Source organism: Pongo abelii, chromosome 11 (genome assembly GCF_028885655.2).
Source record: "Pongo abelii isolate AG06213 chromosome 11, NHGRI_mPonAbe1-v2.0_pri, whole genome shotgun sequence".
Lineage (NCBI taxonomy): Eukaryota > Metazoa > Chordata > Mammalia > Primates > Hominidae > Pongo > Pongo abelii.
This window is the reverse complement of record NC_071996.2, coordinates 60,333,896-60,346,111: the sequence shown is the minus strand read 5'-3', so window position 1 is coordinate 60,346,111 and position 12,216 is coordinate 60,333,896. Positions and strand designations below refer to the sequence as shown.

Below are 12,216 nucleotides of genomic sequence, written 5' to 3'. Positions count from 1 at the left end.
CCTGCCCCGCGCGCCCTCGGGAGCTGTCCAGACGGCCCCGCCCGCGCCTACCTGGGCACTCACCCGCGCCGCGCGGCCTCTTCTCCTCCCACCCCGGCCACAGGAGCACAGCTCGGTCCTGCCCCGCCGCCTCCGAGAAGCCCCGCTGGAGGCGCGCTCGTAGCTTCCACCCGGCGGGCCGAGCGACCGGCTAGACAGCGCCAGGCGCGCCGGGGGCGGCGCGGTCAGGCTCGGCGGGGCTCGGCGGGCTCGCCCTCGGCCGGGCGCCTGCAGGGGGCGCGGGGACGGCCCCGCCCCGCCGCCTCCTCTCTCCCCTCCCGGCTCCCTGGATCCGCGCCGGGAGGAAATGATGTGTTGCTGCCTGGTTAATCACAGCTCCAGACACTCATTGGCCGAGCGCTCCGCAGCCACTTCCTCCTCCTCCTCCTCCCGCTCCTCCCGCTCCGGCTCCTGCTCTTTGCAGCCGCCGCCGCAGCCGCCGCAGCCTCCCCCTCGGCGCTGGGGGAACTTTTCTACTCTCTGTGACCGTCTCCCCCGCCGCCCCCGGGGGCAAGCCCAGCTGGTCCGCCCGCCCCGCCCGCGGCCGTGCTCCCAGCCCGAGCCTCTGCGCCTCGGGAAGTTTATTCTGCCCGCCCTCCTCCCCTTCCTCCTCCTCTTCACCCCGCCTCCCCGCCCTCCCCCGGCTCTTTCCCCCGGGTGGCTGCTGCTGCCGCCGCTGCCGCTGCCAGCCTGCTCCTCAGCCAGCCGCGCCGGCCCCAGGGCTGGGAAGCCCCCGGCCCCACGCACCGCTCCGCTGCAGCCGCCGCAGCCGCCGCAGCCGCCGCCGCTCGGGGCCGGCCCTCGGCCCCCGGCTCCCGGCCCCGCAGAGTTCCGGGCTCCCTCGCCGGCTGCACCGCCCCGCCCCGCCCCGCGCCGCCCCGCGCCGCCCCGCGCCGCGCCGACCTGCAGCGCCCGGCTGCCTCGCACTCCGCCTCCCCCGGCTCAGCCCCCGGCCGCGGTGGGACCCGAGGTGAGCGCAGGTCGCCGGCCGCGCCTGCTAGAGCGGGGAGGACTGAGGGAGGAGGTAGCCTAGCGGGAGAAGAGGCAGGGATCGGGGGTGGCAGGGTGGGCGTCTGCGGTGCCTCCCCCTCGCTTTCATTCCTTTCTCCCCCAAGCTTGATCCCCTCTCCGTGGGGGAAGCAGCCGCGGAACAAAACTGTCTTGCTTTGGGCCTGAACTGCTGGTGGGATATGGGGGGTAGGGGGGCAGAGGCGTGGAGCGGGGGTCTCAGGTTTGCATTGGGGTGTGTGTGCCTGCGTGTGTGTGTGTGTGTGTGTGTTGTGAACTCCTTCAGGGTGTGCGACTCTGACTTGTAAATCGATCTGGCCACGGGGCCACGGGGCTCACCTTCCTAGCTGAGCTTGGTAGAGAGTAAGGAGATAGACAGGCGAATTTCCCCCACCCTCAAAATATCCATCTCTTCCAAGAGGAATTTTCTGCTGGAGAGACAGCCAATAAACTCTGCTCAACTCCCTCCCTCCCTCGGTTCTTCCTAGCTGCAGTTTCAAAAAGCTTCAAAGCCAGGAATGTGGGATTCATCTTCCGATCCCCAGAAGGCAAATGTGGTTACAGATGTTGCACGGTACTTTGCCAAGTTTAAAACCCTTCCTTCAACACTGTAACCAAAACAGTGAGGCTAGAACCTCGGGCGCACTAAGAAGAGATGTGGGCCTCTGGGGCCGCTGGATTCAATAACTTCCGTCGGGTTCTAGACTGGCTCGGCTCTGTCCAGTTTGTGCCAGATAGTCTCCCACCCCCTCCCCACCCCTCCTTTCCCCTGGAGATTTGAACGCTGCTTGCTTGGGAGAAAAGCTACTTAGAGAAGAAAACGTTCCACTTAGTAACAGAAGAAAAGTCTTGGTTAAAAAGTTGTCATGAATTTGGCTTTTGGGGAGAGGCAGCAAGGTAATACAATGGACTTGTCAATTTTACTGGGCTTTTCTTTTTTTTGAGGGATGTATGATAGGAGTTAGATGATGGGCAAAGGGGCCCGTTCCATACATGTTTTTACATATTTTTGAGAAGAGGCCCATGAATTGAGACATAACCCAGTGGTTTTAAAGAATCCTGTCCCAGAGATGCAGATTGCTCTGACAGCCCAAGGGAAGGCGGTGGCAAAAAATAGACACCACCTCCCTTTTCCCCAAAAAAATTCTTCCTGGAAAGGTGGTGTTAAGAAATTTCAGAGATGGGCTGATCCAAGTGGCGGGCCTTAAATGGAAACACTATAGTATGTCCTGGCACTTGTCTCTGGAGGTGGGTTGCTGGCCAGGGGCCCAGGCTTGGGCAGCCAGCAGACACTAGACTTGTGCTGACCTCAGACATCGGCCTTGCCATGCAGCTTCATAGTGTGCAGACTGCTTAAGTTTGAAATATGGGCCTCATCCATTTCACTGATGGGGACATAGGGGTCAGGAGGTTATCTTATGCCTGGAGGGGACCTCGATCACTTATTTTATGATTCACTTGTTTTTATTTTCTGTCTTGGAGTTTTAAAAAATGGAATTCTTTTGAAGCTGAAATGTAGGCCTTAAGTTGATATAACTGGGTGTTGGATATTAGCATTTCTACTATTACCCCTTATGCAGGTACTCACAGGTGGTGAATGATGGATAGATAAATTCTGGATAGGTGACAAAGACTAAAGATTGGGATGATTACAGATTGGGTTCATGCCCTCCCTTTCCAGCTGTGTGGTTGAGTTTTACTTGAAATGGAGAGGGTGGTTTTAAATAAAACTTGATTTAGATAGTAGTCTTACAACTTTTGTACCTTGGAAGAGAGTGATCATTTGAATCCAAGCAAGTTTGTTGTTATCTGTGAGGAATTTAAAGGAATATTAAGGATTCAGAGTAAAGATGCCATATTCAGGAATGTAATGTATTAATTTCAGAAGTGAGGAACTTAATTTGATTAATAGAATTGTAATGATTTTTTTTCAAAGTAGTGATTTGCCAGATTTTCTTCATGTGTCCAAGGAAGGTATAATAGAGATTGAGTCAGGAGATAGAGATTATGCCTCTGTCTTGCCCTAGATTGGACTGAACTAGTCCCATGATGGTCATGATAGGCTTCTAGGTAATTCTCAGGCTTGGATTGAGTAGTCCAGTCTTCTGAGGGAGCGGGGACAGACAGAAATGGGTTTGAAAAATGATCCTGCTCTTCAAGGTCATGAGGTGAAGATGGAATCAATGCTGGGACTGGGAGCTGTAGTCTGTGGCTTGTTCTGCTCTTGGATCTCTGCATCTTGATTTATTTTTATGTGAAGCGATCTCATGCCCAACTCAGTAGGAATTCTGGAGAAGCAAACCACTGATGGTGGCAAAACTCTTTGATATGTTTGGGTGGCTTTAATGACAGGATAGTTTAGGGGTGCTGGATATGTGCTAGGCACTGGGCTCAGCTCTTCACAGGTACTTTTTCATGACATTGCCACAAACACCATATGTCTTATTATTATTTTACCTTTCTACAATAAGAAATTGAGGCTTGGCAAATTTCAGTGGTAGAATGGGGATTTGAACCAGAGGTCTGCAGGACTTCAGAACTCATGTTCTTGGCCACTTTTGCCAGTGATTGTCAAACTTCATTCACTCATGGCTGAGTCCCACTTACTCTATTAATATTTTTCTTTAAGGCAACGATTCACTTAAAGAAAAGAACCTAAAGACATCATTTTTTTAAGAGGAAATTATGTATTACTACCATATTTGGAAAGCCAACTCACTTGTTAGGAATAGGAGGTAGTCATAAATATGTGTTTGTACTTGCACCGAAACCCCAACTTCAGAATAATGATTATGTGGAGTGTGTGTATGTTGCAGGGACCTGGAATAAAAATGGAGGAAGTAGGTAGATGATACATTGTTGGTGATGTTCTGGTTTTAGGATTGGGTGATGGGTTCATAGGTGCTGATTTTATTTTTAGACTTTATAACCTACATACACGATACATTTTTTGTAAAATGATAAAGAAAATTAAACACATAACCGTTAACATAATGATTACTTAGGGAATATTTTACTGCACTATGCTGACTATAGATTTAGCTTGGTGCCTTGTTTGCAGTAGGCACACAGTAACTATTGGCTGATCGATAAGACCCCAGGAAATAATTGTAAAGCAAGCTCATTGTTTGTTATATTTGAATAAGGTTGAGGTATGTCCCCCTCCTCTATTTTCTCCTGCTTCTACTCTCCTTTCCAATATTGCAACTAAATAGTATGGGCTGCAGTGAGGTTTCACCTGGCTGTAGTTACGGGAGACACAGGCTGGGCTGAAGCTAGCACTTTTTAGCATCACCTTGTCTTATATATCTAGCACTTGGGATGGGGCAAAGAATACTGTCATGAAGTGTTAAGACACTTTCCTTTTTACCCAGTAGTAAGGTGTGACCATTCAGAGCTGGAAGCAGTATTTAAGTTAAAGCAGGGCCTGGATGAAATGTTAACAACATTAAACTGGTGAGGCTGGGAAATAAAGCCTGAAATTTTAATTGGAATCCGCAGAATCTCCTGTTTTATTTTCCCAAGCAAGCACTGGGCACTGTGGCTTTATTCCTGGAAGTGAGGATTTGGAATTGGGTTTCCTGGTACAAAATGCCTTCTTTGATCTTTTGGAGTGAAAACTTTGTGTTTCTTTCTGTGGCCAATTCCAGCTCTCAGAAGAACCAAATGGAAGATTTACCTCCTCATTTTTAGCAGTTGGCCATAGAATGCTCTTGCTTGCCATGTTAAATTTAAGAATCAGAAGTTCTAAACTAGGGTTTGTCTGTTGGAAGGACATTCAAATGAAAGACTCCTTTTGAAAGAGCCTCATCAATTTGGTGTGGTTGGCACATCACAGCCTTTGGTTCAGATGGGAGGTAGTTTTGCTTGAACTCACACTCTCAAAATTAACTAATAAGAGATTCGGCAGCTTCCTTTTCTGAGTTAACACAAATACACCCTCTGCCCCTAATATTCAAACTGACCACACATTCGAATACTATTCCTGTGCTCTTCTAGGCAGTTCTGGAAATGTGAGATTGTTTACATGTATAAAGGCTCTTATGTGATCCATCAGAGCTTTGTTTTCCAGAGCCACTGCTATTCCGTTGTTTGATTTTTGGGTTTCACTCTCTGACCAACATTCCACTTTGCCCATTAGAGTTGCTTCATTGTTGACTCTGGGTATTTGGCCTTTATTTCTGTGACTGGGAAAGTAACTTTAAATTTCAGTCTTCCTAAATTTTGTGGAGGTTTGTGCAGTAGGTGAAGGTTGTTTTGAAGAGGGGGATGGGGTGAGACCACTTTTAGCATAAGTGTCCTGAGGGATCGCCCAAGGTCAGTTCTCATTCATCTTGAGGCCAAACCCTGGCTGTTCTGGTCTCTGCATTGCCCCTCACCCCCCTCCTTTTTGAGGGACCCAGATTCTTCAAGGCTCAGAGTAATCTTACTGCAAGCAAGAATGCTTTCTGGATTTTGCCATTTTGCCTTTCGACAGTCTCCTAGGTTTTATCATCCCCATTTCTTATTCTGGGATGTGATTGATCTCTTTGAGGGCAAGGACTTCAAGTTGTTCATTCCTCCGTTGATCTTTCTACACAAGTCATTGCCCTTCACCAATTTAAAACCTTTCAAATTCTCTCCCTGGGCTCCTTGAGGCAAGGGACTGTCTTATTCATCTTTTGTGTAACTTTTGCACCTAACACAATGCCTGGCCTAGACCACACAGTTAATCAATTGTTTTTGAATTGCCGAGAGAATGAATGGATGATTGCATATTAAGGGAGCAAAGGGACCCAGTCCTCTAGGGAACCAGGGAAATCGCTGACAAGATGATACCAGTCACTGTAGTCCGTAAGGATGAGTTTGGAAAGTGGGGATGAAAGACATTCTATGTAGAAGGAACTGCTTTTGATACCTCTTGTTAGTGCTTAATGTTGTAGCCTGTGCTTAGTCAATTCCAGAAACATTTATTGTGTTCTTTTCAGCATATGTTTCTTTCTTTGTTTTTATATTTAAGAGTGATGCTTCCATTTTTGGGAAGAATATCTCACTAATTTTTTATATCCCACAGAGCCGGGAATCCTTCATTATTTATAGTTAGGACCCAGACACTCAGTGAATCAATTACTTTACTCTTGACTTTTTCCTGTTGCATATGTTTCCAAACAGTTGACAGTGAAAACATAGTGGTGGGCCATGCTTATGTGAGAGGTGGAAAAACGTAGGTGACCTCTTTGGAAAATGGATGGAATCCAAAGTAAACTCCTCTTTTGAGAGATTTTAAGGGCTGAAATCAGTGGACATACCACATATAACTTTTCATCTTGAATACTTGATGGCTGTGTGTTTTTGCTCATCTATGAAAGCCAAGATTGGCTATTAATATCACCATGCCATCGAAAAGCAAGATTGCTCTGGTTTGGGGGATTCCTTTTTAGCCAGTTATGGAAGAATATTGATAGGCCCTCCAAAAATATAACTTTGAACTTTAGAAATGTACAGAGGGGAGAACGAAGGTGGGGTAATCTTGGACAAAGTTGGATATTAGAAGTGGGACAATACTTGAGAGTTTGGAACGTGGGTACTGAGGAAAATGTGCAATAAGAAGAACTTGAGAAAAAGCATTCTGAAATAGAAGGGATGGGTTGAGGTGATGTTTTAAACCGAGTTCCGAAACTTCCACTATTGCAGCTATTGATGAGTGTTGGCTACGCTTGGGGTGAAAGTAAGATGTGATTGATTTACTCTCTGTAAGTAGTGAGTTAATGCATATAAGCAAACATGACCATAAAGGCAGGAGCTTAGGGACGAATATCCCTCGTCTTGATGTCAGGGACTTACACAAGATAGAAATATGCATAGGAGTGAAAGTGTAGGTGGTTATCTAGAGTGACACCTTGCTTTTCAGGAGTAAGGGACACGTGCCCAGTGCTATTTTTCATACAGTTTTCATATGCTTATCTTGAACTTGAAGAACCCGAGTTGTTGTGAACAATAGGTGGCAAGAACAAATATCTTATGAGGATGGCCTGGTAAAAAACAGAAAAGCTCAGTCAGCAGAGATTACTTTATATAAACATAAATGTTCTATTTCAGTATTTTTAAAACATTTTAACACTCAGCAGTACATTTTATATCATGACCTGGTACACACACAAACACATATGCATGTGCACAGGTGTTAAAAATAAAGCTGAATTACAAGTTCTACAAAAAATATTATAATGCTTTTTAATTAATATTCAATTTTTATTTTAAAAATTCTAGTCTTTATATACTAAACTGATTTTACAACTTGCTAATGGGTCCTAATAAGCAGTTAGAAAAAAACTGTTCTAGGTATTGTGGAAATTAGCCTTAATTTGTTTATTGAATAGTTGCTAGTCTGGATGAGACTTTTGTTTTCTTTTTGTGTGGATTTCTGTCATTCTATAGAAAGTTCATAGCCCTATGCCCCTCTCCCTTGCCAGATTATTTTTTCTGTGTAAGGGTCTTTACTTGTTTCCAAATCAGATTAAAGTGAATAATACGTGATTTGGACCAGCTCCAGTGTGCATCATCATCATCATCTTGATCCCCATCAGCATCAAAGGTGGGGCTGATTCATTTAGAATGGCGGCAGGAGCCACTTAACTCGCTGTTTATTTAGATTATACTTGAAGGGGTTGTTGACTTTCAGGAATAAGGGGAAGCTGAGGTTACACACACCCAAAGGATGAGAGGGAGGTGGGGAAGATGACCCCCATATTTTGTTCAGAAATAAAAAATGAAAGCACATGGTTAGTAGGGACAGCTCTTTGCATTCAAAGACACAAGAGCTTAATTGTTGTCATTGTCCTTATCATTAAAATCTTGCTTTCCTCTTCCTTCACCTTTTCCCCTCTTCTTTGTCCCTTATTTATTGAGCATTTATCAAGTCTTCCTGTAGGTAAGGCTGGGCATACAAAGCTCAGTTAATATCAAGTTAATATTAAGGTGCACTTGAGTAAGGGAGTGAATAATTATACATGTAACTATTAGTGGCAGAACTCTGAATATCTTGGTCACAAGTTACAGAGGATCAACCAACACCTTTAAGGAGGTGGCTGTTTGGCTGGCCTCTGAAAGAGGTTAACAGTTGGATGTTATTTTGAGAGGTATCTGTGTGTGTATAGGTTGTAGCATAGGCAACATTCCAAAAAGAGAGAATGGGGCAAGTAAATATAAGGGGGTTGTTTTTTATTTAGAGGCCAGGTTATAGAAAAGATAGTTGCACATTTTTTTTTTTTTTTTTGAGATGGTGTCTCGCACTGTCACCTGGGCTGGAGTGCAGTGGCGCGATCTCGGTTCACTGCAACCTCTGCCTTGGGTTGAAGTGATTCTCCTGCCTCAGCCTCCTGAGTAGCTGGGATTACAGGCACTCACCACCATGCCCAGCTATTTTTTTTTTCATTTTTAGTAGAGATGGGGTTTCACCATGTTGGCCAGGCTGGTCTTGAACTCCTGACCTGGTGATTCACCCACCTCGGCCTCCCACAGTGCTGGGATTACATGCGCTAGCCACCGTCCCTGGCAGTTGCACATATTTTTAATCACTAGTCTCAGATTCTGTGTCCTGGGATGCAGCTTCTCAGGGTGGCATGCAAGACCTTAGACAACCGAAAGAAACAGCACGTTCACAGTTAAAAGTGCTTTGTGATGTGACTTGACTCTCTAGAGCACATCAAGATGAGTACCATAGGAGCAAGCTTAGAAAGGGAGATTTAGAGGCACATTATGGCTTACTTTGAATGACAGGCTGGAAGTTAAGATAAGGCATGAAAGCAGGCCTTGGTCTGGCTCCTTTCATTATCTCATTTAATGCTCACTCACACTCCATGAAGTACCTACTCTAATGCCCATTTTATAGAAGGAGAAACTGAGGCCTAGAGAGGTGATATAAATGTCTAAGGTTACACATCTGAACTTTAACTCAGGCTGTAAATTCCCACATCACCATCAGTGCACCAGAGCAGAGGTTGAAAACTGGTGGTCTCTGAGCTCAGTATACCTTAGAGTTCTGTCCTGTTTGATACTGTATTTAAAACATTTAAAAAAAAAACATGGTTGCTAACATGTAAAAATGGGGGACATTTTCATAAAAAAAAAATCAAAATGTCCAGCTGCTCCTGCAACACTGAAAACTCTGGCAGCCCCAGGGCCGTATTCCTTCCTGCAAGAAACTGCCAGATCTTCTTTTGACCATGTCTGTCTGAGGGAGACATGTGTGCTGTGGCTGCTACAGTCTCAGTTCATCCTGTTTTCCCCCAGACACTGAGGCTCGGTGTTAGTTGCTGTTTATTGTTCTTGCACTGACAGGTTTGTTTGTTTTAAACTCCTAACTGGATTGACCCTATAGGTGTATGAGTTTGAGGCCTTGGCACATAGCCTTCTGTTAGCCAAGGATGATTGGTCTAGTGGAGTGGGATGCCCAGAAGCCAGGAGGAAATGAGAATAGATGGAACTAGGGTTTTAGCCTTGGGCTGGAGAAGCCATAGGGCTTGGTGAATAAATTACTTTTGCGATGAGAGGGAGGGTAGGGGTTGGGCAAACATATATGACTTTTGGAACCTGGGTGACTGGGAGAATGGTGTTGCTCTTAAAAGAAAATGGAAGGTTGCCAAGAGCACCTGGCTTGGAATGGATTGTGGCATTGGGTTTGAGGTTCTGGTAGAGCAAGAACCCAGAAGAATGCTTACTTGAGCCCTGTGAGAAGCTGGGAAAATGGAACTGGAACTCTGGAGATAGGGTTTGGGGCTTTGGCTTTGTATTGGCTATTGGATTTGTACTGGTGATTGGTGAGAGGATGAGAATGTCCTGGGGGAGAGCTTCCTTTTAGAAATGGGAAGAAGTGGGTTGAGGTCTGAATGATAAAATGAACCAGCTACAAACAGTTCAAAGTCTCTTATTGACTTTTTGGGGTCAAGTGCCATATCTTGCAAATAAATCAAATGTTTATCCGAATAGAGGAGTAAAATAACAGTCTTCAACTTTTTAACACGGGAACTGATAAAACATCTGCTCATAGAATCAAAGGCAGATATGCTGTTTGATGGGTGACACCTGTAACTTATGTCTGTGCCTATTTCACTGAGCCTTATTAAGGTAAAACTGATTCTAATAGTGACCTTTTCTTGGTATCATAGATGATACAAAATGTGAAAAAGAAGTTGCTGGAGCCCTAAGATGGGGAAAAAATGCCAGAGGAAAATGCTCTCTGCTTGAGATTTATCCTTGCTTTTAACCAGTTTAGAATGGAATGTCCTTTTCAAATTCAGAGAAACTTTTTTTTTTCCCCCTTGGCTTGTTTGCTTAGGATTCCCTCCAACTTATTGTTTCTTAATCAGCTATGTCCACCACAGCTCCTCTCTCTTCTCCTACTTGGTTCCCTTTTGATCCCTAAAGGTCTTATTGTTTTAGGACATTCTAAGCACAAGTGCGGTGAATCTGTCTCAGATGTGAGTGTTGTACATGGAAATCTTCCAGGAGGGCATTTCTTTTGTTCTCATAGAGACTTGTCTCCTTTTGGGGCCATACAACTCTGACATTTTTGGTTTAATTCAAATTGGTGTTTTTGTTTTTCGTTCCTAGATAGCTTTATTTCATTACATGTGCACAGTAATATGAGTTCCTGTACATTTTTTCCTAGAAATAAAATAATTTTATTATGTTGTTCTATGTTTTTGATACTAGTCATATTATGACAGGAATATGTGTGCACAATACAAGATTTGAAGTACAGGAAGGGTGTACAGTGAAACTGTTTTAATTCAGGGACTGTCCATAGATAGAGTTCAGTACTACCTGAGGTTTCAGGCATTCACTGGGGGTCTTGAAATATATCCCCACGCCTGCAGAAATAAATCTACCTATCTATCTGTCTATCTATCTATCTATCTATCTATCTATCTATCTATCTATCTTTTTTCTTTCTTTCTTTTTTTTTTTTTTGAGATGGAGTTTCCCTCTTTTTGCCCAGGCTGGAGTGCAGTGGCACGATCTCGGCTCACTGCAACCTCCGCCTCCCGGGTTCAAGTGATTCTCCTGCCTCAGCCTCCCGAGTAGCTGGGATTACAGGCATGTGCCACCATGCCTGGCTAATTTTGTATTTTTAAGTGGAGACAGGGTTTCTCCATGTTGGCCAGGCTGGTCTCCAACTCCCGACCTCAGGTGATCTGCCCTCCTCGGCCTCCCAAAGTGCTGGGATTACAGGCGTGAGCCACTGCGCCCTGCTTATCTGTCTGTCTGTCTATCTATCTGTCTATCAATCATCTATCTCCTGTGTATCTGGAGATAAATACCAAGGATTGGAATTGCTGAATCAAGGGATGTTTGCATTTTAAATTTCAGTATAGGCTGTGCCATGAATTGGGTTTTTGCTTTGTATTTGTGAAGCAATGTGGTATGGTGATAATGAGAGGATGACCTGTAAGACTCAAATGCTAGTCTGTTCTCTGGTGTAAACCAATTGTGTGGCCTGAGAAAGTCGTTTCCTTAACCTTTGTCTTTGTGGTGCTTTCCTTTCCTCATTTGTTAAGAAGGGCACAGGCTTAGTTATTTCTGAAGTTTAGTAATTTGTTGATTCTCTCAGTCTCACTCTTTTTTGGTCCTTCCAGTAAATGGAGCTTTATGATTTTTTTTTTTTTTCCTGTGTAAGTTTGGGTCTATAAAGAACTCTGGGCTTTGGAAGCCTTGCTAACCACAGCTTTACTTTGATTGTTTTAAAGCACTATGTCTGGTGTGTGCTTTACGTTAAAAGCAGAGCTTATATGGCTGATTACCTTTTTTTTTAAAAAAAAAAATATGGTGAGTGATAAGTAGGCATTTAGTGACCAGGAAACTCATATAGTCAGCTTTTTATTATTGATCAAGAGTGGAGGCAATGGATTTTTAGACTTAAGGAAAAAGTTTTATTTTTATAATAGCTGTAAAAGAAGCAGTAGGGCTATGATAGACAGTTTTTAAGAAACAGCAAAATTTTATTTATGACTTTGGAACAGACCATAAGAGGTAGCTTTTGATCTTTTGAACTGATCTTTTGAATTTGATCTTTTGAGCTTTTGATATTTTGTAATGTGAAGGTAAAATAGGAATTTTTGGAAATTTTGAGATATTTAGCCAGTATTGCTTAAAAAGATGATTGGATTTCCTGCTGATTATCAAACTAGA

At 44.4% G+C, this 12,216-nt stretch overlaps 1 protein-coding gene and 1 long non-coding RNA gene across 7 annotated transcripts in view; one reads left to right on the top strand and one right to left on the bottom strand.

Annotated features, from left to right (window-relative positions):
• The window catches only part of LOC134759601 (uncharacterized), a 55,162-nt gene extending 54,934 nt beyond the window's left edge, over positions 1-228 (bottom strand). For both annotated transcript variants that reach the window (XR_010136042.1, XR_010136041.1), the window contains exon 1: positions 52-228. This is a non-coding gene — a long non-coding RNA (uncharacterized LOC134759601). The remainder of the gene's footprint in view (positions 1-51) is intronic.
• Positions 229-867: 639 nt separating this feature from the next.
• ACVR1 (activin A receptor type 1) overlaps positions 868-12,216 on the top strand; it is a 141,123-nt gene continuing 129,774 nt past the window's right edge. Inside the window, exon 1 of one of the 5 annotated variants that reach the window (XM_002812500.6) lies at positions 868-1,009. The gene's annotated coding sequence lies outside the window, so the exon portion shown is untranslated. Of the gene's footprint in view, positions 1,010-1,045; positions 1,064-1,326; positions 1,945-12,216 lie in introns of those variants that run through there. The other 4 variants (XM_024243732.3, XM_024243733.3, XM_009237729.4 and 1 more) reach the window with 4 other exon arrangements.